Raw genomic sequence first — 22068 nt, forward strand, 5'->3', positions numbered from 1 at the left:
CAGGTGTCTGTGTAACAGTCAGTGTAAGTTGTAATACTCTCCTCGCTGACAGGCGTCTGTGTAACTGTAAGTGTAAGCTGTAATACTCTCCTCGCTGACAGGCGTCTGTGTAACAGTCAGTGTAAGTTGTAATACTCTCCTCGCTGACAGGTGTCTGTGTAATTGTAAGTGTAAGCTGTAATAATCTCCTCGCTGACAGGTGTCTGTGTAACTGTAAGTGTAAGCTGTAATACTCTCCTCGCTGACAGGTGTCTGTGTAACTGTCAGTGTAAGCTGTAATACTCTCCTCGCTGACAGGTGTCTGTGTAACTGTCAGTGTAAGCTGTAATACTCTCCTCGCTGACAGGTGTCTGTGTAACTGTCAGTGTAAGCTGTAATACTCTCCTCACTGACAGGTGTCTGTGTAAGCTGTAATACTCTCCTCGCTGACAGGTGTCTGTGTAACTGTCAGTGTAAGCTGTAATACTCTCCTCGCTGACAGGTGTCTGTGTAATTGTAATTGTAAGCTGTAATACTCTCCTCGCTGACAGGTGTCTGTGTAACTGTAAGTGTAAGCTGTAATACTCTCCTCGCTGACAGGTGTCTGTATAATTGTAATTGTAAGCTGTAATACTCTCCTCGCTGAAAGGTGTCTGTGTAACTGTCAGTGTGAGCTGTAATACTCTCCTCGCTGACAGGTGTCTGTGTAACTGTAAGTGTAAGCTGTAATACTCTCCTCGCTGACAGGTGTCTGTGTAACTGTCAGTGTTAGCTGTAATACTCTCCTCGCTGACAGGCGTCTGTGTAACTGTACGTTTAAGCTGTAATACTCTCCTCGCTGACAGGTGTCTGTGTAACTGTCAGTGTTAGCTGTAATACTCTCCTCGCTGACAGGCGTCTGTGTAACTGTACGTGTAAGCTGTAATAATCTCCTCGCTGACAGGCGTCTCTGTAACTGTAAGTGTAAGCTGTAATAATCTCCTCGCTGACAGGCGTCTGTGTAACTGTAAGTGTAACCTGTAATACTCTCCCTGCTGACAGGTGTCTGTGTAACTGTCAGTGTAAAATGTAATACTCTCCCTGCTGACAGGTGTCTGCGTAACTGTCAACTGTCAGTGTAAGCTGTAATACTCTCCTCACTGACAGGTGTCTGTGTAACTGTAAGGGTAAGCTGTAATACTCTCCTCACTGACAGGTGTCTGTGTAACTGTAAGTGTAAGCTATAATACTCTCCTCGCTGTCAGACGTCTGTGTAACTGTCAGTGTAAGCTGTAATACTCTCCCTGCTGACAGGTGTCTGTGTAACTGTCAGTGTAAGCTGTAATACTCTCCTCACTGACAGGTGTCTGTGTAACTGTCAGTGTAGGCTGTAATACTCTCCTCGCTGACAGGTGTCTGTGTAACTGTAAGTGTAAGCTGTAATACTCTCCTCCCTGACAGGTGTCTGTGTAACTGTAAGTGTAAGCTGTAATACTCTCCTCGCTGTCAGACATCTGTGTAACTGTCAGTGTAAGCTGTAATACTCTCCCTGCTGACAGGTGTCTGTGTAACTGTCAGTGTAAGCTGTAATACTCTCCTCGCTGACAGGTGTCTGTGTAACTGTAAGTGTAAGCTGTAATACTCTCCTCGCTGACAGGTGTCTGTGTAACTGTAAGTGTAAGCTGTAATACTCTCCTCGCTGACAGGTGTCTGTGTAACTGTCAGTGTAAGCTGTAATACTCTCCTCGCTGACAGGTGTCTGTGTAACTGTAAGTGTAAGCTGTAATACTCTCCTCGCTGAAAGGTGTCTGTGTAACTGTCAGTGTAAGCTGTAATACTCTCCTCACTGACAGGTGTCTGTGTAACTGTAAGTGTAAGCTGTAATACTCTCCTCGCTGTCAGACGTCTGTGTAACTGTAAGGGTAAGCTGTAATACTCTCCTCACTGACAGGTATCTGTGTAACTGTAAGTGTAAGCTGTAATACTCTCCTCGCTGTCAGACGTCTGTGTAACTTTAAGGGTAAGCTGTAATACTTTCCTTGCTGTCAGGCATCTGTGTAACTGTAAGCGTAAGCTGTAATACTCTCCTCACTGACAGGTGTCTATGTAACTGTAAGTGTAAGCTGTAATACTCTCCTCGCTGACAGGTGTCTGTGTAACTGTAAGTGTAAACTGTAATACTCTCCTCCCTGACAGGTGTCTGTGTAACTGTAAGTGTAAGCTGTAATACTCTCCTCGCTGTCAGACGTCTGTGTAACTGTCAGTGTGAGCTGTAATACTCTCCCTGCTGACAGGTGTCTGTATAACTGTCAGTGTAAGCTGTAATACTCTCCTCACTGACAGGTGTCTGTGTAACTGTCAGTGTAAGCTGTAATACTCTCCTCGCTGACAGGTGTCTGTGTAACTGTAAGTGTAAGCTGTAATACTCTCCTCCATGACAGGTGTCTGTGTAACTGTAAGTGTAAGCTGTAATACTCTCCTCGCTGTCAGACGTCTGTGTAACTGTCAGTGTAAGCTGTAATACTCTCCCTGCTGACAGGTGTCTGTGTAACTGTCAGTGTAAGCTGTAATACTCTCCTCACTGACAGGTGTCTGTGTAACTGTCAGTGTAAGCTGTAATACTCTCCTCGCTGACAGGTGTCTGTGTAACTGTAAGTGTAAGCTGTAATACTCTCCTCCATGACAGGTGTCTGTGTAGCTGTAAGTGTAAGCTGTAATACTCTCCTCGCTGTCAGACGTCTGTGTAACTGTCAGTGTAAGCTGTAATACTCTCCCTGCTGACAGGTGTCTGTGTAACTGTAAGTGTAAACTGTAATACTCTCCTCGCTGACAGGTGTCTGTGTAACTGTAAGTGTAAGCTGTAATACTCTCCTCGCTGACAGGTGTCTGTGTAACTGTAAGTGTAACCTGTAATACTCTCCCTGCTGACAAGTGTCTGTGTAACTGTAAGTGTAAGCTGTAATACTCTCCTCGCTGACAGACGTCTGTGTAACTGTAAGTGTAAACTGTAATACTCTCCTCACTGACAGACGTCTGTGGAGCGGTGCAGCTCTACCACTCACTGCAGATCTTATGGTTACCATCTCCCTGAATGGCTTGGGATCTCTGTTGTCTGTGCGCTGATCTGTTCCCCGACTGTGTACTAGCGATTACATGCCTAAATTATTAGGGGTGACTGTGTGCGCTGGCCTGTCTGACAGTGGCTCCACCTCCTTTTTACAGCAGACACCGATAATGTCTGACTCCCACCACCACTGCTGGCCACTACTGTTGCAGAAACTTACAGCTCCCTGGCTGCTGACAGCTGATCAGGAGCTGCCCGCTCACTGAATGCCACACTCTCCAGTCCCTTGCTCCCAGACAGCCGCAGATGACTACTACGCCCCATCGCCAATGAGAACCGGACCCAGCCGCCAAGCCCACAAGCTCGCTTGCTGGCTCCAACCCCCTGTGCCTGGAAGCCTCCATTGCTAAGTTGCCACTCGGGATGCAAGGGGGTGGGCACTGAAGGGAGGGATCAGCAGACTAACTCTCAGTCTGCTAGCAGCTCCTTTTATATTAGTGATGGGTAGTTCATGAATGATCAGTTCAAAATGAACTAGTTCACTCAGTTCACAGCTCTGGCAAAGATCAGTTCATCAGGATCTAAAACAAGTGGGAGGAGTTAGACACAGTGACAGAGAGAGCACAGCAGCTCCATTAGGCATGTGTCAGTACTGCTAACCGACCACAGGTGGCACTGCTATGCTCAGACTGTGTGACTGTGCAGCTCATTGAACTAGATTCAGGCATTCAAGTTCACTAGTTCGAATAAATCAGTGACTCAGCGACTCATGTGGAGCTGATTGAAATATATTGTCATGATGACTCATTGAGTAGTTCAAAAGTCACATGATACATTCCCCATTAGCTCTCTCACATACAGTTATGAGTCAATACTGCTAAACGACTACAGGGGGCACTGCTGTGATCAGACATATGCATTGTATGGATCTGATGTATATTGTCAGGATTCATTCTCCTAGTATATTAATTCACAAGATACACTCCTAATCAGCTTAAGACACAGTGCTGAGTGCTGAGTCACAGTAATTGTATACACAGTGGGCTACGGCCAAAGGAGTCACAGTGCTTGTATACACAGTGGGGTATGGCCAGCAGAGTTACAGTACTTGTTTACACAGTTGGCTACAGCCCAAGGAGTCACAGTGCTTGTATACACAGTGGGCTACAGCCTGCAGAGTCACAGTGCTTGTATACACAGTGGGCTAAGGCCCAAGGAGTCATGGTGCTTGTATACACAGATGGCTAAGGCCCAAGGAGTCATGGTGCTTGTATACACAGAGGGCTAAGGCCCAAGTAGTCACAGTACTTTTATACACAGAGGGCTACTGCCCAAGGAGTCACGGTGCTTTTATAAACAGAGGGCTAAGGCCCAAGGAGTTATGTGCTTTTATTCACAGAGGGTTACTGTCAAAGGAGTCACTGTGCTTTTAATTTATATACAGAGGGATACTGCCCAAGGAGTCATGGTGCTTGTATACACAGAGGGCTAAGGCCCAAGGAGTTACAGTGCTTGTATACACAAAGGGCAAAGGCCCAAGGATTCATGGTGCTTGTATACACAGACACTCTAAGAACTCATATACACTACATCTAGATCCTCAAGAGGTCTCCCATCCAGGTATAAACCCAAGCCCTTACTGCTTAGCTTCCCAAACTAGACAGAAGAAGTCTGTCTAAAGCTAGTTGATGTAGCTGCTAATCAGTGATTACCAGAATACTCTCTTGCAGTTAATATCACTGCAAGCTAGTAAAAAAAAAAAGGTTCAATTTAGGTACTTATAATTAAGCAACTAACAAAAGGGTATGCAGTTATATTTTCTCTATATTAATAATATATTAATTCTTAGGCAATAATAATAATTCCAGAATGATAATTCAATAAACATGAGAGTAATTGCAAAACTCAGTAATTTCTTTAGATATACAGCAAACTGCAGGATGACACATGGACTATCCAGAGTAGTATATTAGCCAGGTGTATATCTGCTAGCAATAATATGTAATATAATGTAGCAGATGTAGAAACTAGCAAACAGCTAGAACCAGGGACCAGGTAAGATATGGAATCACTGTGGGAGACTCAGCCAGATCAGAACAACCCACACAGAGACCTGATTAAAACTACTGGCAAACCAATCACAGTCAACCAGGCCAATGCCCAGTTTGACATCATCATAACAAGTGAACAAGTCAGCAACCATTCCAATGATTCAGTCAAGACTCGACCAGCCGAGTACATATATAACACCAGGTCTCCATCTCAGGGAAGGACCAGTACCTGGGCCAATTAAGGGGAAGTAGTTCTACCCAAGCCAGTTCTGCACAGGTGGTGGAAACTCTGCCCCCAGCTATTATTTAATTATTTACTCTTGGGACAGTGGCCAAGGTGCACTGCCTTTTGCCACCATTGCTCTGATCAATAATTATATTTAGATTAATAGATTTGGCTGTGACCTCCTTTTTTCCAGACTTATACAGTTGTTTGTGTTGTTATTTATTTAGTTAAGTGAAGTGTAAATAATAAAACCTATTGGTGTCTTATGCAGAACAGAAGCATTAGGAGATATTTGTGATCATCTTTGCACCCAGAATAATGCTTAACATTAAGCAACATTGTTTATGAGTGGAGAATCCATTTTATTTGTTTGACTCTAGGAAAATTCTATTCACTTGTCACTAGAAATATACCATTTATGATGTTAAATTTATCCTTTAGTATAATATACATTTTATTCTACTATATAATCAATTGTTATTCCAGCAGCGAATGAAATCCTCACATCTAGCGTATTATTAGGATAGGATTGTAGAATTCTCAATGACAAATTCTCCCTAGGAAAAAAAATTCTATGACTAAGATAAACGTTAAGAAATAATTATCATGCAGGCTCATGAAACTTTGATAAAAGATGTAATCAGTCTCTAAATCTCTTAACCTGGATGTCACATTTCTCTATGCACAAATATTCACTCATTACACAGTGAAAAGCTTTTAGGAGGAATGCATTAAATATGCTGTTAGGATATTATACCTTGACCTTCTAAATAATAGAAGATAGATAGAGAGATAGATAGATAGATAGATAGATAGATAGATAGATAGATAGATAGATAGATTGATATGAGATAGATAGATAGATAGATAGATAGATATGAGATAGATAGATATATAGGAGATAGATAGATAGATAGATAGATAGATAGATAGATAGATATGAGATAGATAGATATACATGAGATAGATAGATAGATAGATAGATAGATAGATAGACAGATACATAGATACATAGATAGATATGAGATAGATAGATAGATAGATAGATAGATATGAGACATAGATATTAGACAGATAGATAGATAGATCGATAAATATGAGATAGATAGATATATAGATATGAGATAGATAAATAGATATGAGATAGATAGATAGATAGATAGATATGAGATAGATAGATAGATAGATAGATAGATAGATATAAGATAGATAACTAGATATGAGATAGATAGATAGATAGATAGATAGATATGAGATAGATAGATAGATAGATAGATAGATAGATATGAGATAGAGAGATAGATAGATATATATGAGATAGATAGATAGATAGATAGATAGATAGATAGATAGATAGATAGATAGATAGATAGAATTTAAATACTATAAGGCAGAGGGGAGAGTAAAAAAATATTTATATATAGAGTAATTCAAGAATTCCAGATGTGTGCTTTGTAAATTAGCCTAAAGATATATAAGTAACTGCCCAAGTGCACTGTTATCATAATATCTGGTTTTCTGATATCCTGCATGGTCTAAGATATGTACAGTATATACAAAACTAGCTGTTTAATCCATAAAATTTAAACATGCAAAATTGGGACAAATAACTCCCACCCTTATTTACCCATGCGATGCCCATATCACCACCACCGCCCGCCAGATGGGCACTTTTGGTAAATCTTGTGCAAATTTATCAAGTAGTTGGATAAACAGAAATCGTGTGAACTGTATTTTCAGTTCTTTTTATGTCAAATTGCTAAAACTTTATTATTGGCATGGTACAGTACATATGTATCTGCCAAAATGGCTGACTATGTTGGACTTGCAGGAAATTTGATTGGGCGGCGCAGTAAGTCCCTTTGGTTGTTTGCCTGCATGGGCAGTCATGGGACCATTGGGAAGAACTCGGTACCTGAATATTCTTTTGTTTGGCTCAAATAACAGAGAACTGAAGTCTGTCCAATTTAGGTTTCCGAATATTTGACAAAATTGTTCCCAGCTATGGTTACTCTTGGGTTATCACTTTTGGGGTAATAGCAAAGAAAGGTACAAGAGACATTGTTTCAAACTGTTTATGTTTTACTGGTTAATTCAAGGAGCAAGTTTAAAACATTGGCAGCAATAAGGGGCAATTAGTAAATGTTTCAGTGTGTTTTCTTGAAGTGATCACAATTCCCAAAGGAGACACATGTACTGTAAGAGATGCAAACTGGTTACGTCATAAAGATTCTAAATAAATACTAGGTGTCTTATTTTTATTGACAATGGTGACTTCTATGTGGCCTAATAAATATGTTTAAATATATTTGAGGTTGAAACAAATATTTGTCTAACTTGTCTAACTATTTGTACTAAGGACCATTTAGAGATCAATGCACCATCAGTTACAAGTCAAATAAAAAAAAAGGAAGGGTTCTTTACTGTAAGGGCAGATACTGTAAGCTGTAGAAGTGCTTAATACATGGGGTGATCACTATTTTACTAACAAAGTACTGTACTTTGGAACCTTTCTTGAAACAAATGGTACCTGCAGTTATATCAGTAGAGGAGGGTATGGGGGTGATTGATCCAGGAAATGTATCATTTTGGGGGCTACAGTAGGATGAAGTTTTGTTTCTTCTTTGTAAGGTTAAATTGGCAACTATCCCAATAAGGTTTATATTTCCCCTTCCTCTGAAGTCCCTGTACCTGTGGCTTTTCAAACCTATTAGCTCTGTAACTGATGGAAATAAAATCATTATCGGGTCTGTTGGCAAATACATTTGGAAAAGAAGCATTACCATCATTTTCTGACCACACTTATCGGACCTGTAAATGCCAGAAGTGATCCAGATCAAACTCTCCCATGCGCCAAATTGGCGCATCATCCTCTCTTAGGCTCCGGGGGCCAGTGGCCAGATCTCAACATGTCCAGGTCCCCTCAGCTACATGAGTAAAATGATTTGTTTCTCTGAAAATTGGGGAACTAATTTGTCTCGTTACAATCTTTCCAGCTCTTTAAAATTCTTTCCGCTGCTCCATTGCTGAACAGTGAAACTGAAATAAAGTGTTAATTAGTGCGGATAAAATTAAGCTAAAATGTATTTTGTATAACAAAATATAGCCGGCATGTGTAAATGTGACAGCTTAATTCATTCTCAGCCTCACAGTCGCAACGCAGCGCCATGCCGAGTGAAAACAGCACATTTTGCAATTGTGTTAAATATTTCAATTATTATGATCATAAAATATTCCACTCTTCAATAAACAAATTAACATGTAAATAAGCGTTTTGCAATTGCAAATTGCTGCAGCAAAGCAAAAAGATTTTTATTTTATAAGCAGCTACTGAGATGCTTTCAAAAAAACAGATTTCTAAGAGCCCTGAAGGGGGCAGTGTTTTTCCATAGAAGCTTTTTGCAAAGCTTTTTTTTTTATTGTTGTTCTTGAAAATTGAGAGACACATGTCACCTCTGTTAAATGTTCTTTTCTACGTATAACAATTTTCCTAGGTTATTTTCTTGATTGATAATGTTGGTACAAGCTAAATCACTTCTGTTTGCAAACAAGTGTTTGTATAAATTTACATTTGTATGCCGACACAACAAAGAAAGTTAAGTTTCAAGAGCCACTCGTTATGTCAACTTCTCACTGCATTACGCAACCTATTATATAATTTAACACCAGAACCACTTGTTCTTGAACTTATGTTTTTCAGTCTATAATTTCCATCATGTTTATTGACGTAATTGTGACTTTGTTCATAGAGACAATAGAAAAGGTCTTAGTTCTGCTTACAACATGTATGAAGGTTTAGTGATTTATGGAGGATAAGAAAAAATCATTTCTGGTAACAAAGATCAATTGCCTTGCGCACCACTTTTAGTGGATGCCCTCTAACCCAGAATTCACATTTATTCTTCTGTAAGATTCGTATTTTAAGAGCAATACTTGCAAAGTTATTTTACATTTATTTAGGCAGGGCCGAAACTAGGATATCTGTCACCCGGTGCAAGGCAGCAATTTTGCGCCCCCCTCCCTTCCCGTACCTGGATTTTGTCCTTGCTCCTCCATAAGGCAGTGCACTTGTCAGACATCCCTGGTATAGTGACTAACATTATTCCACACACCATAATGCCCATTACACATTATGTCACACACTGTAATGCCTATTACCAAAGTGCCACTTACATATTTGCCCGACACCATTTTATGCCCCACAGTAAGGATTCTAAGTACTTTAAAATTACCTGCTCGTTGCCAGGGGGTTTATGCTCGTTGCCAGGGGTTACATGCTTGTTGCCATGGGGTTTCATGCTCGTTGCCATGTTCATGTTCGTTTCCAGGGGGGTTTATGCTCGTTGCCTCGGGGTTTATGCTCGTTGCCAGGGGATTTCATGGGAGAAGATGTAGCTTTCAGCACCTTCTCCGAGCAGCGCCAGCGTTCCCGGCACTTCCAGGAACGCTGTGTGCAGTGCGCTCGGCTAACAGACACTAGAGGTCCAGTAGGACCTCTAGCATCTGTCTCCTTCTTGGCGGTGGCCATTTTTGTACGCTAGTCCGCATGGATTCTGGTGAAAACGGGCGCCAAAAATGGCCACCGCCAAGGAGGAGACAGACGCTAGAGGTCCTACTGGACCTCTAGTGTCTGTTAGCAGAGCGCAATGCACACAGCATTTGTCTCCTCTTTGGCGGCAGCCATTTTTGGATGTCTGTTTTCTGAATCTGTAGCCCCCAAGCCACTGCGAGCCAGCTTTTTTCACCACCCGCAATCCGGCACCCGGTGCACGTGCACCTCTAGCCCCCCCCTAGTTGCGGCCCTGATTTAGGTAAAAGCAGGAACAGCTCAACACACCTGTGAATTTTCTCCAGGGCCAATGGAACACAATAAGCATGGTAAGTGCTACAGGGACACCCCACAAACCCACCTTCACCAGTCTTTTTATTATAGCCAGTGTGGTCAGGTCAGTGGTTGCTGCTCAACCTCCTAATAAACATGGCGGCATTTTTATGGGGAGCACATGGACCTTCATGTCAAGATGGAGACAGCTGCCAGGGGGTGTAAAAGTTTATATCTTCCAATAGAAAAATCTGGGCAAAACAGGGTGTTCTTTGCTGAATATACATTGATGGTGGTGCCTAGCTGGTGGGGAAGGGCAGATATTATTGCACCCCCACATTTTCATACATTCCCCGAGGTTACAATAATTGTGCTCTGCCTGGAATTTCATTGCTCTCTCCAGGCACACTTTTTTAATGAAGGGCGTCATCCTAATTATGATAGTAGGCTGGAGTGACATTGAGGCTGATGTAGAGGGAAATGTACAGTTCTCCCATTTGCGGAGTGCAACTTGCTTTAATTCACTCTGTGCATGTACAGAAAATGAGTGCACACTGGGGCGTAACTAGAGATGTGTAACCGCTGCAGCTTCCCTGGCCGCAAAGTCATGAGAGCAGTCACTCTCACATAGTCACACCAGTGGGGGCATACACACAAATGCAGACTAGCATGTAAGTATATATATATACAGTCAGGTGCATAAATATTGGGACATTGACAGAATTTTCATATTTTGGCCTCTATTCACCACCACAATGGCTCTGAAATGAAACAAACAAGATGTGCTTTACCTGCAGACTTTCAGATTTAATTTGAGGGTAATTACATCCAAATCAGGTGAACGGTGTAGGAATTACAACAGTTTCTATATGTGCCTCCCACTTTATAAGGGGCCAAAAGTAATGGGACAAACTAAACAATCCTAAATCTAACTTTCACTTTTTAATACTGTGTTGCACATCCTTTGCAGGCAATTACAGCCTGAAGTTTGGAACGCATAGACATCACCAGATGCTGGGTTTCATCCCTGGTGATGCTCTGCCAGGCCTCTACTGCAAATGTCTTGTTCTTGGGCATTTTCCCTTCAGTTTTGTCTTCATCAAGAGAAATGCATGCTCAATCGGATTCAGGTCAGGGGATTGACTTGGCCATTGCATAACATTCCACTTTTTAGCCTTAAAAAACTCTATGGTTGCTTTTGCAGTATGCTTCGGGTCATTGTCCATCTGCACTGTGAAGCGCCGTCCAATGAGTTCTGAAGCATTTGACTGAATATGAGCATATAATATTGCCATAAACACTTCAGAATTCTTTCTGCTGCTTTTGTCAGCAGTCACATCATCAATAAATACAAGGGAACCAGTTCCATTGGCAGCCATATATGCCCATGCCATGACACTACCACCACCTTGTTTCACTGATGAGGTGGTAGGTTTTGGATCATGAGCAGTTCCTTTCCTTCTCCATACTCTTCTCTTCCCATCACTTTGGTACAAGTTGATCTTTGTCTCATCTGTCCATAGGATGTTGTTCCAGAACTGCAATGGCATTTTTAGATGTTGTTTGGCAAACTCTAATCTGGTCTTCCTGTTTTTGTGGCTCACCAATGGTTTACATCTTTTGGTGAACCCTCTATATTCACTCTTGTTAAGTCTTCTCTTGATTGTTGTCTTTGACAAATATACACCTACCTCCTGGAGAGTGTTCTTGATTTGGCCAACTGTTGTGAAGGGGTTTTTCTTCACCACAGAAATAATTCTTTTGTCATCCACCACAGTTGTTTTCCGTGGTCTTCCGGGTATTCTGGTGTTGCTGAGCTCTCCGGTGTGTTCTTTCTTTTTACAAATGTTCCAAACAGTTGATTTGGACACACCTAATGTTTTTTCTATCTCTCTGATGGGTTTGTTTTGATTTTTCAGCCTAATGATGGCTTGCTTCACTGATAGTGACAGCTCTTTGGATCTCATATTGAGAGTCGACAGCAACTGATTCAAAATGCAAATGTCACACCTAGAATCAACTCCAGACCTTCTACCTAGTTATTTGATAATGAAATAATGAGGGAACAGCCCACACCTGTCCATGAAACAGCTTTTGAGTTGATAGTCCCATTACTTTTGGCCCCTTAAAAAGTGGGAGGCACAAATAGAAACCATTGTAATTCCTACACCGTTCACATGATTTGGATGTAATTACCCTCAAATTAAATCTGAAAGTCTGCAGTTAAAGCACATCTTGTTTGTTTCATTTCAAAGCCATTGTGGTGGTGAATAGAGGGCAAAATATGAAAATTCTGTTAATGTCCCAATATTTATGCACCTGACTGTATACTGTATATTATGTGTGTGTTTGAAGGTGTACTGTATATCTTAGATCTGATACTGTATAAGTCCGGTGAAGCCATATTTGAAGTCCCATACTGCTCTGTACCGTATATAAGCTTTCTGTGAATAATGTTAATTTTTCTTCCAACTCTCAATTCATCAGTCCCATCATCTCCTAATTTTATCTCTCCAGCATGACCAGTATTACTACAATACTAAGGGTCTATGTACTAAGCCTTGGATGGAGATAAAGTGAATGGCGATAAAGTACCAGCCAATCAGCTCCTAACTGCCATGTTACAGCCTGTGTTTGAAAAATGACAGTTATGAGCTGATTGGTTGGTACTTTATCTCCATTTACTTTAGCTCCATCCAAGGCTTAGTAAATATACCCCTAATTACAGACTGACATTACAGGAGCAGCTGCAAAGCCTATAAAATGAGCATATTGGAAGTATGCACAAAGGAGGTTTGTAGAAAGTTTGCTGCGATATACAGTCACACATTTTATGGCTTATGCCATAAAATGTGTGAGCTCTAGTGTCTCATACCAATATTAGGCCTGATTCAGAGTTGCAATAAAATGGCCATAAACATGTACCTCTCCCTGTGTTCTGGGTCTGCCTTGTCTATGCGACTGGTCCGACACCATCCATCTAGTGTGGATAGCAGCTATCATCAGCACGCACGTGCGCCAGCCCTATCCTTGAGACCAGGAGAAAGTGGCCGGATCTCTGTGTGCGCTCACCTCCGAGTGGCCTGTAATTGCATCAGCAAGCTTATGACGCTCCCGCAACACACTTATCCTACAAGCCATCACCCCGTTGCCAGAAGCAACACCCATTCAGTCCCACTGAGAATGGCCTGTACGTACTCTATTACCGCTTTCAGACAGAGAAAAGGACCTAGTAGTTTGCCAGGTCAACCCAGCTCCTTTTTCTGTGTGAAACGGTCAACCAGGGTAAAAAATCTACAGGACTTTGACCCTGGTCACTACCAGGGTTATTCCCAGTTCCGGCCAGGGCAGCTTCTTGTGTGAAAGGCATGTCCTGGGTTACAATGACCCAGTCATGCCTAAAAGGAGCTGTTTGGTGGGCACAGTAGGTGCTTGGACATAACATCATCTCCACGCACCCATTTAGAGACGTAAGACTCGGTTCACTGAAAGACCTGGGTCTGGTGCGAACGGCGACGACCGGGGAATAACCCTGGTACATCCGCAGGTGCGGAAGGGAGAAAGTATTGAACCCCAGTTCAATGTCCCGGGTCCAAGCCAGGTTAAAGCCTGGGTTTCTGTCTGAAAGTGGTATTAGTTACTCATGTAAGGAAGCAATGTATGTGCAGTTTGCTAAAAGTCACAAGATGGAATTGTATGAAACTGTAAATCAGGCTCATTATGTGTAACTTAATATCAACATTTTTAACTGACACTTTAAATAAATGTAATTGTGATATACACTATTATTTTTTTGTTGTGTGTGGGGTGATCCTCTGCTTATGGCTCACATTCAGAAAATAATAAAAATAATAAAAATAAAAATAATAATAATAATAATAATAATAATAATAATAATAATAGCAACAAAATACAAATAATAATAATAATAATAATAATAATAATAATAATAATAATAATAATAATAATAATAATATGGTTTAAGACATACAGTAAAATGGAAAACCATCCTTGCTTGAATCTACATACATACTGTATATTGAAAGTTGTTGCCTAAATCTGACTAATTTAGCTAATTTATACACTGTAATGAAGCAAAAAGTGCAACTGATGTGAATAATTAGCTAGCAGGAAGCAACATGGTATCTCACAGTATAAGCAACATATATATTAGGTAATTGACACAGTTGCACAGTTTCACAGCTCCATACACATAAAGTTGATGCATTTTAAAGCACACAGATGCAAACGAAGATTCTTGTCAATGAACCTTCATCTCAATTGCAGATACAGTATTTTAAGTGAATACCATAAAAGTGGTGAGAGCGGCTGGATATTGCTGACCTTCAGGTAAATTAGTTTGATATATCATTCAGTGGAGTTGAATTCAGAGATCCTGGTATGCTAACTAGCATACACCCGTACAGAGCGCAGTTATAGAGAAAAAAACTGGTGAATGACAGTATAGAAGCAATGCTATAGTATTGGGCAAGATCAGATCAGATGAAAGGAACCTGGGGCAGGTGGAGCTAAATTCTTTCAGTGGTTCATCGCTCAGTGATATCACCAAGAGATATCGTTCCCCTGGGTCAGCAGGCTCAGGATTTCGGAATGATCTGTTCTATTGAATATATGGATCTAATACTAATTATATCTGTACTTACTGTACTAGAAGATCCAGCATTGGATCATATAGTAATAAAATATATGAAACCTATTGGGTGGCCCTCAATGCCAGCGATCTTAATTTCGTAATTGCTGCGATAAGCGGTGATCAGAAATTATAATTATCAGATCTAAAACACAATAATTAATAATGTGTTTACAGTACATTGCTGATCATTGGAACTGTGTTTCTCTGATCAACATTAAAAAAAATGTTCCATAAAGTGTTTTTCAGCGTTCTGCATTTGGCAGTGCAGAATTTGGCTTTACGTGTTCCCACTCCTATCACAATGCACCACAACACAGAATGTCTTTGTCCCAAATATATTTATCTTGAAATGCAGATTTATAAACACAGTACAGAATGGGAATCTGCAGAATGGCAAAGAAAACAAGCAAGACTCAAAGATTGTATCGTTGGAACTTATTCCACCTGCTAAATAGGCTGTTCCACTGCAGAAATCGATTTGTGTGGTATTTTGTCTCATTTTGCTGATACTCAGAACTATGCGCTCTTCTGGTATTTGGGTGCTGAATTGCTGATGTATCAAGTGATATTTGCAAAAGCTGTAGATTCATGAGGGTTACCGCAATAATTATCTGTCCCCTTTATGTAGTAAGAAACGGTACCTCAATTTGTCTCCACTGTAACCTATAGGTTACAATATTAATAATTGCCTTAGGCAGGGCTGGATTAAGGCTTGTGGGGACCCTGGGGCAACTAAGTTGTGGGGGCCCCCACCAAGCCACATGGAGCCTACCCCCCTCCCCTGCCACACATTAAACATGCACACACACATATAAAATATATATGTAGCAAAAATATATATTTTATATAACATACACACTAACACTCACATATACAGTATGCACACATAAACACATACACACTAACACATATACATACACAGTATACAGTACACACACTAGCACATATATACACATTAACACATACATACACACTAACACATACTGTATATACAATAACACATACACATATATACACAAACACATACATGTACAAACTGTATAATAAAACAGTACATACACACACTTACAATCTATGCAGCTGCTGATTACTTCATTAGGCCATGCCCCCTTGTGCCGTAGTGCTGTGATTTGTGGGTCATATGGGGCGGGGCTTGTTTTGTTGGCTCCGCCCCCATTTTGGCAACGGTAAGGAGGATTGGTCCGCTGGGGGGTTTGTAGGTACTGAGAACAACCCCCCCTGCGTGCTCTTGTGGTGGGAGTCCCTCTGTGTGTGGGGGCCCCTGGACGACCACCCCTGTTGCCCTCCCCTTAATCCGGCCCTGGCTTTACGATCACACTCTGGTAATGCCCACCTGGGCATGCATAGCCCAATGGCTGCACAGTAGACAGGCAGCGTCCCAGTAAACATGGGGTGTCAGCCCTGTTTGTAACTGCGTCTATGGACACAGGTTCACTGGCATCAGTAACGTGAATTTCCTGGCCATCCTCAGATGTTCATGCAGATTACCATTGCGCAGGCGATCACTTTTAGTTTTAGATTTCGCAGGCATGGGTTTTAATCAAAGCCTATGTCCTTCCATGAAAATGTATATACATACCACCCCAACATACTTTCTTATTCCTGTGATATGTGGCATTAAAGACATTAAGGCCACTATTTAACAATGAAGAATAACCCCTTTAGCCCTCACTAAAGGGGTTATGCCACCCTGTCTGGAACAAACAGCAGTAATCTAAGACTATCACTGTTTGCCAAGCATCGATCTCACCATCTTTTAGGGTCTCCATTTGCCGGGTCTCCATTTGCCTTGCCGGCAAATGGAGACCCGGCAGTGCTTCAGCTCAGCCTTCCAGCCACTGCGGACAGCGGACCGAGCCCAGTCGCTGGCAGCGTTAGGCAACCAGCAGCTCCGTAGAGGACCGAGCCGAGGACGTAGACGTAGACTTCGCGGGACCTCGACGGAAAAAGAAGTATTGGTAAGTACCAGTGAATGTTTTGTTAGTATCACAGTGATACTACATTAAAAATTCCGCTGGTATTTGCCTTTGTTGGTAAATGGGGCCAGAGAGTTTATAGGGGGAAAAAATTGGGCTAGATACATTGGCCCATGGGGCCTTATAATATTTGAATGGGTATTATCTGAACTGCAGGTGGAGGGATGGTTCTGTTTAAGAGGTCTGGGGACTGGACCCTCATCCCTTACTTAAAGCTGAGAGCTATGAACCATTTGACAAAAATATTTGAGCACTTTGAACAAAATGTTAGTAAAGCTTCAAGTTTTGTTTCCTGTTGGACAATTACTGCTACTAACATCTACCTACCTCGTGTCAGTCTTCTAGTCTGTATGCAGCATTGAGAGAATTTTCCTCCATAATCAGTTTACAATGTTAAAAGTAGAGATGTGCGCTGACCCCCGTGACAATTACTGCTACTAACATCTACCTACCTCGTGTCAGTCTTCTAGTCTGTATGCAGCATTGAGAGAATTGTCCTCCATAATCAGTTTACAATGTTAAAAGTAGAGATGTGCGCTGACCCCCGTGTTTTGGTTTTGGATCCAGATTTATCTTTATGTTTTGGTTTTGGATCTGGATTTTTTAAAAAAAGTTTTAAAAAACAGCTGAAATCATGTCATTTATGCAATCCAAAACTCGAACTTCAGATGTAAAATCCGTAATCCGAACCGAAAAAAAGATCAGAACTGTGACTCGGATTAAACCAGAGTCACGAAATTTGGGTGGATTCAGATTTCTGGAGAACCGAACTGCACATCTCTAGTTAAAAGCTACAATGTAATTCTACGTAGATTATTGTATACGGTATAAAGTATGTTAGACTGCCAAAAAAAAGTATTGACAAAATAGTAAATGTAACAAATTAAGAGCTCAGTGATAGGAAATTAAATTTCTTGCTTCATTAAATTTAGTTGAATCCCAATTAACTTCAATTATAGTATTTTTCCAAAACAAAGTAATAGATATGGGCTTGTCTGAGCAGGGAACAATGTACAACATTCAGGGGTAGATTTATTAAGCAGCAGATTATGTTGTTGTTTGCACATCCGGGGTGGGATCCATGACGCCATTCTTCTCATGCATACCGGCATTAATTACGCCGGTATGCATGTAGGAGACCACAAAGGACAGCTCTCTTGGTTAGACACAGAAGTCACTCTGGTGTCCTACTGTGCATACGCAGAAGGACGCGTGCACCGCAGACGGACGGGCTTCTCCAAAAAGAAGCCCATAAGCTTCTATAAGGAAACGCCATCTGAAGATGGTGTTACCCACCACATCCAAGCCCCGGACTGCATCACAATCCGGGGTTTAACAGCATTTTCGGGGGTTTGACCGATCTTCTCACATCGCTACATCCCACCACCGATGTGTGGCAGATTGCAAACGGTCTGGTGCTTTCCATGGTAATTAAGTACTTGTGCCATTATTAGTAATAAAAAAATATATATTAAGGCATTCTTGGAAAATCACCACTTAATAAACAGGACTGATTGTACACCTAGAGGGGTCTTTAATTTGGGACTGTGGTTCTAGACCTGGCAGGTTTTATTGAAGCACTTTGGTTTTCAAACAACACAACAAAGCTCCACAGATGATGCGATTCTTTAAAGCTGCTGTATATTACTCTGCCCCTCAGTGATCCCATACTGTACATAGATAGAATACTCCTGATTCATTGACTTGTCTGCCAATGTCTGCTGAATACAGAAAGCAGGATAAACAAATAAAAAGGATGTGGTCTATTATGTCGACATTCAAAACTTCAATATTGTGAATGCTGCCAGCAAAATGCCGATATGGTCTGAATGTCGACATTTAGAATGTCAGCAATGGTATTTTAAACTAAACCTAACTCAAAGCCTAACACTAAACATAACTAAATGCAGCTTAATCTTAACCCTAATCTTCACCATAATTGAATGTGCTGACATTCTGTCTGTTGACATTGTGACAATGATGAAATTTGTACACAATTTGGAACATTTCTGGAAAAGGAGGTCATTTGAAGAGATGACACACACAGTCAATGTAATATAAAATAAAACACTGTTCCCCAGTCACACCAGATCCGGTCTGCTTTTAATTAGATCCGATGTGATGGCTAGTTGCCATCGCATCGCTGGATTTGATGTCGGAATCCCGGCAACCATTCAATGCCAGTCTACTGATATCCTTCCCTAGATCTCTGTAAGGCATCAGCCGATTGCTGATGTAATGTGTCTTGGCTCCTGCGCATGCACAAGTTTTGTAAAAAGCCACAAGATCTAGTTATGAATGAACGTCAGAAGGCACTAACATGCTGGATAAAGCATCTAAAGGGGATGTAGTCGGCATCCCAGGGGTGGGGGATGCAGACGGTCTGAATACCGACACCGAAATCCAGACAGGTCGGAATACGAGGAGGGGGTGTTAGGTTTAGGGTGCGGGGAGGGGGAATGTAGATTTAGGTACTAGGGTGAGGGGGTTAGGTTTAGGCACCGGAAAGGGAGGCTTAGGGTAGGGGTAGGGAATTACTTTACATGTGTTCTTATGGGTGTCTGGATTCTGGCTGTTGGGATGCCACTGTCGGTACATGGCCTCGGTAATGTACAGTAAGTATTTAGGAAGCTAAGCTCAGATGTGTTACTTAACAAGCAATAAAAAATCTCAGTCTGTGATGCACATATTTTTTTTTCTAGGGATGTGCACGACCCCCGTGTTTTGGTTTTGGATCTGGATTTGGTTTTTCAAAAACCACCCCTTGCTATTTTTTTTGTTTTTGTTTTGGATCTTTTTTTTTTTCAAAAATTGATAGAATCTTCTAAAATCACAAAATAGTTTTTTTTTGTTCCTACAGTATTATTAACCTTAATAACATTAATTTCCACTCGTTTCCAGTCAATTTTGACCACCTCACAGCTCAAAATACTGTTTTCATCCAGTTTAGACCCAAAATTTACACCAAGCTAGCAGCCTGACTAAACTAAGCGGCAGCAGTGGGTGGCACAAACACGTGGCAGTTCAACATACAACATGGCACAAAAGAAAACATATGTTTTCATTAAGGAAAAGGCCTGAGGGAGTTGGAATATGTATGTAGTTGAAGGCAGGGACAGAAAGGGTTGATTGGTAGTAAATTTTATTAATTTTTTTTATTCCAAAGCAAATTTATGAGGGAGGAGAGGAGAGCATGGGTGAACAATATGTCCCATGTTTTGCCCACAAAATCAACTTGGTGGTTCAGGATATTTTTTAAAAATTAAAAGGGCATGCAGGATATGCCATCTGTGCCCAAAAACATTTCTGGACATTTTTGGCATTCAGCAACTGCATGTCAAAGATTGCAGCAGCAGTGGCATTTCAACTTTCAATATGGCACATCAGAAAACAAATGTTTATATTATTCAAGAGGCCTGAGAGAGTTGGAGTTATTTATGTAGTTGAAGGCAGGGAAAGAAAGATTTGATTAGTAGTAAATTTAATTTCATTTTTTGATTCCGAAGCAAATTTATGAGTGAGAAGGGGAGGGAAGGAGGGGAGGCATTTACAAAAAATATTTTACTCATTCACATCAGTCCTTGCCCCAGAAAAATCCTTGAGCGCTATGCCCGCTGTTGCTGCTGTTAGTGGATTTTCATCTCAGAAGAGGACCAGGAAGACTACTAGTAGTGCTTTAAAAAAACAATTGACTGTTTAACAATCCTTTGGAAAGATCCCGCTTCATTAGAAAAGCAATTCCCAACCTATAAAGAGACATTAAAAGAAACTTAATTAGTGGCCTCCAAAATGCCATTTGTACCCACTGTCCACTTAATCACAGATATATGGACAAGCTGAACAGAGCAAACCCAAAATTTATTTAAGGCTTAAGTCTTACGCTGTGTCTTTCTTGAGAATCGTTCAGCACTATGCATGCTGCTGATGCGGGGAGTGGATTTTGATCCCAGAAGGGATGAAAATGTTGTGTATTTCTTCCCTATGGACACAGATCTGAAGAGATGCAAAGAGCTATTGGTAAGCAAATTGTCAACTCAAGTGTCATATGATGCAGTGGTGGCTACTCCTTCAGTTTCTACAGCAAGTGCATTTGCTGTGAAAAAACTAAACGTTCTAAAAAATAAAACAATGGTGATGCAGATGAGTCAACACAACTAAGATTTTTTAGCCTTTCCTTGTCACTTCATGTGCTGAAACTGGCATATTGCCAATTTTATGTCTTTCTGCAGCTAACTTTCCCTTTGATATTTTCTTTTTTACCAGATGGACTAGTATCATCATGACTGGTGGCACTGTCAGCAGCTCCAGCACTAGTATTTTGTTCCTACTCTCCTCTCAAGTCTCAACTGATTGTTCTCCATATAAACAAACACAAATTAAGTGGGTTACAGCACACAGGTCAATTTGTACCAACTTTAAACATTACACTGCAATATCAATGACTACAGTCACAAGATTGTTTATGAATAAGAAAAGATTCACACACTGCGCTTACAGTGTCAAAAGAGTATTTATGAATAAGAATTATACACTGCACTACCACTTACAGTGTCACAAGATTAATTATTTATGGATAAGAATAACACACTGCACTACCACTTAGTGTCACAAGATTTTTTATGAATAAGAATACACACTGCGCTATGACTTATAGTGTCACAATACGTGGATGATAAACTGCGGTCTGGCTGGCAGTGTCACCAAACAATAATAGCGCAGCTAAGTTGCTAACACACTCACAAAAAAAGCACTTTTATTTTTTTGGACACTGGGGAAGAGCACCCTGAATGAGGCAGCTGCCCCTTGAGGAACAACACTTCTTTATGGACAACAAAGCATCCCTGCCGAGTGCGGACAGACCACCTGCAGAGTCACAAATACGTGGACGATAAACTGCGTCAGTGTCACCGAACAATAATAGTGCAGCTAAGTTGCTAATGCACACACACACACAAAAAGTACTTTATTTTTTTTACACAGGGGAAGAGCACACCTAATTGACACAGCACCCCTCCTGGACAACACAGCACCCCTTTATGGACTGCAGCCCTAGCCTGATGGACAGGACAGCAACACGGCAGCAGCTACAGTTAATTGACAGGACAAGTGACACAGCAGCTGCAGCACCCACTGAAGGAAGCCCTCCTTTATATACTGCAGCCTAAGCCCCTTTATGGACAACACAGAAGCTGCAGCACCCCATGAAGGAAGCCCCCCTTTATATACTGCAGCCTAAGCCCCTTTATGGACAACACAGCAGCTGCAGCACCCACTGAAGGAAGCCCCCTTTTATATA

The sequence above is a fragment of the Taudactylus pleione genome, unplaced genomic scaffold (genome assembly GCF_031769625.1).
Source record: "Taudactylus pleione unplaced genomic scaffold, aTauple2 ptg000557l, whole genome shotgun sequence".
Lineage (NCBI taxonomy): Eukaryota > Metazoa > Chordata > Amphibia > Anura > Myobatrachidae > Taudactylus > Taudactylus pleione.